The following is a 3,969-nucleotide window of genomic DNA, read 5'->3' as shown; positions in this document are numbered from 1 at the left end:
ACATACTCACTAGATGCAAAATATTTTAGTTTATAATCGTAAAAATATTCTAACTCGAAATTTCACCAGATACATCTTGTAGCATTTGCCACTATTCCATCGCAAACTGTAGAATTATCAGACAGGTAACGGGTAAGCAACGACTAACTTTCGCGGTAACTTCCCAGCAACGTGTCGGCACAACCGTTACGATAAGCCGACAATAGGAGAAAAATCGTCGACCCGGGTTAACGTGATTAACGATCCGCCACATTCCGCATTCGTCCGATTGCGAAATCGCGTATCCGCACAATCCGTCTACTAAACACGAGCAGCGAGCGGAAGCGGAAGTGGCGGTGACGTAAATTACCAGGCTTTACACAACGACGCTATTTAAATAATACTACTGGCGGAGATTCCGTAACGACTCGTATAAGATTTGTCTGTGTTTTGGCCGCGATTCACAAAAAAAATAAATAAATAAATAAATAAATATTGTGCAAAGATAATATTAACATTGTGTGTAGAGATGTTTATAAAAAATCTTAAAAGGAATAATATATATGACTAGATTATAATATTATTATTTTCCTTGACATACAGAATTTTATAAAAAATAAAGTTTTGTCTTTTATATTCCTCGTCTTTTTTTTTTGAAATCTTAAGAGGGAGCACTAGAATGAAAACCAAATATTACACTAACAAGTATAGTCGCAGATCCTTTCGCTTGAAATGAGAGAAACACGACAGTGCTCTACACAGCTCATATGTTGATAATATTTTGGTCTATTTAAGTTAAATAGTTTTGGAAATAGGGACATTATCCTTAGATGAGTAACGTGCAGTATAATGGAACTCGTGATAACCAACTCTATGATAACTAAAACCTCCCTATGGAACAGCAGCATTAATCTTTCATAACAGATATATGACAGATAATGTAGATGCTTTAATTTTTACAAACCTTTATATTTTATTACTAAATAATCTAAAATAATATTATATATAATTATAATATTATTATAATTATTATATTATTTTCATATAAATTTCTTATAATTTTTGTTTAAAATACACAAATGTGTATTCAAAGTATTAGTAATTATTATATTCTTTTAAAATAAATTTTCCTAAATTCTTTCGCATAAATAAATTATATTGTAATAATAATTATATTATAAAATTACTTACATGTAATTTGTGCTTTCTGCAAGATATTGATATATACTTTTTATATTATATATTTTCACAAATATGTTTAGAATTGACAAACTATATAAAATTTGTGTAGTTATACAAAAGTTCTATTTATTATATTAGATAATTATATAAATTAGATCGCTGGACTATATCATTTTACATATACTGGCGTCTCGATCTAATTTGTTTAATAAATATTTTAATAATTTTTACTTTGTTCAGAAATATAAGTGATTGCAGAACTACACAAAAGGAAATAAGAAGAAAATTTCGCGTTAATTTTATGTATTCTTTGCTCCAACGAAATAATATAATAGTAATTTTTCTCTACACGAAGAAAATGACAGAGAAGTTTATATTAAAAGCTAAATCTAAAGTGACAGGTAACAGCAGTTAAAATGATGACGTGATGGCATATTTAAAACGCATTTGATAATATTAGCAGCGGCGTTGTGTCGCTTTTGCCGCGAACAGTAGACAACATAATGCCTGCCGTAAATGAACGAGATCGTATCGATCGTTATAACGTCATTATCCATCACTCGTCGAGTTCTCTGCAGTGCGATCATAACAGCTTGCACGCACTTGCGGCGCAATATTTCGATATACGTTCATAGCGCGTTTATAACTCAATCGATTATCGAACATATCAATACTTTGAGTTCGACATTACTGGGAATACTGCTTCAACGAGTCGCAAATGGAATTTTACTTACGTATGCTTTAGGATGTAAAACGAAAGTGCCGATACGCTCCCACAAGATGGTTGCTGTTTAGGTAGATTGCCTTTTATCTGTACGTGCAAGTGTAAATGTACGATATACGCGTCCCGTCCGAATGTCGAAGTCTCTAATGGTCTCTTCCGGGCACAACCTGCAGAGACAATTAACGTAAAGTGAATTTAATGGCGTGAGTAATCGTTATATCGAGGTACGCACCTACGTTGTAACGACTAGATGCAGGAGGAAAAAAAAATGCGAGCAGAATGCGCGACAAATTATCTCGTTTTTATTGCGAGCATACTCGCTGCATTTCTTCAAGTGACAGATTTAATTGCGTCATCGATCGTCTACGAATTCTCGATGGAATCACGACATTCTATTTATAATCTCTCATTTTTTAATCTCCTTTTTTAATACTGCCCTTTTCTCTTTTCTTTTCTCTTATCCGAGGAATAGCATCCCACGCTCGTGGACTAATGCCGATAACGACGTTGAACGAATAACCGGGTTGCAGTATAAATGAAAACTTTCCCGAATGCAACGTAGTCTCTGGAATTCATTTGCTCCAACTAATTCCGTGAAAAAACTTTGGCCTTGTAGATCGACAAAGTGGTTGGCCGCGTCCTACCTTTTAAACCTAGTCGCCTTTTTCCTTTTTCTTTCGTCATTTCAGTCGACTTTTCTTTAGAATTCTGTCCAAAGAAATTTAGAATCTTGTCCGAGAAGAATATCCCGTTGTGGCAGCTCTTGCTATTCAATGTTTCTCGATATTGCCGATAATATTCCTTGAAATAATAGGATCACTAATTGACAAAATGCAGAAGTTTGAAATATAGTCTACATAAAATATTAAAAAACGGTTACAAGAAAGTAAATTTTAATAAATTTTCTTTCTCTAAATTCTGATAAATTTTTTTCCAAATAATTAGGTATAGGTAATCTATTATTCCAAATATTGTGATATTAGCGCGATTATAGATTAACTCTTTTTTTTTTTTTTTACAGTATATAAACGCTTTTAAAGCTTTCGAATACCTTTCGAAACTATCGGAATAGCTAGGAATTTTTGATGAGAACATTCAGCGACTGACCTATGCGCGCTGGTAGCATTTTTTTCTGAAATATTCCGATGGATCTTGTTGAAAAATGGAGAAAAGAGAATAGCGGGTAGCGTAGAAATACGTATTTCTTGTATTCCCGGGCGAATAGCTCATGTATATGTACGCGACTACGCGACGAGGAGCTTAAAATAATCCACGCTCCGGGAACAAGTAGATTTTTCACACGGCGACGCCGAAGCCGATCCTTCTCGAATAACCGATACTTCGAATAGTACATCGATCAATCGCGATTATTCCCGTTGCATCAGTCCGCGATAATACATACATGACCTATAAAGCGATAAGATATGTTCTTCGAAAAACGATGTCGCTAATGAAAATAATGATTTTTTATAATATAAAAAATTAATAATAATAATAAATTATATATATATATATATATATATATATATCGCAGGGAAAATTAATAATAATAATAATAATAATAAATTATATATATCATAGAGAAGATTGGACTTTAGCTTAAAGTTGTTTTAAAAAGTCATAATTTTTTTAAAAACAAAATATATGTATATTTATACATTAATTAATAATAAATAATAATTAAATATATATATATATATATATATATATAATATTAAATGTATATAAATTTAAATTTAGTTATTTTAGAAAGTTTGCCTTTATTTAAATTTCTTGAATTTAATGATTTCAGTTTCCCGTTATTGCGAAACATAAACGGAGAAAGTTAATATAAAATATTATATTTCATAAAGTTTTGCAGAACTTAAGAAAACTTCCATGACAGGAACGAGTCGGTTTATTTTAGACCTTATATTCGTCAGGAAAATGTAACTGACGAGCGCCGCGAATCATGGACGTGTCAAGGTGCATCCGCGTGAAAATCAGCCTTAAACATTTTGGCGTTAAGTTGGCGGCGCATTTTCTCGCTTATTCAAGCTGCTTCTGTCTTCCAGTTTGCAAAGTAGTCGCAGCAAAGACTGGAC

This window comes from Anoplolepis gracilipes, chromosome 10 (genome assembly GCF_047496725.1).
Source record: "Anoplolepis gracilipes chromosome 10, ASM4749672v1, whole genome shotgun sequence".
Classification (NCBI taxonomy): domain Eukaryota; kingdom Metazoa; phylum Arthropoda; class Insecta; order Hymenoptera; family Formicidae; genus Anoplolepis; species Anoplolepis gracilipes.
The sequence above is the reverse complement of the archived record's forward strand: the minus strand, read 5'-3'. Positions refer to the sequence as shown.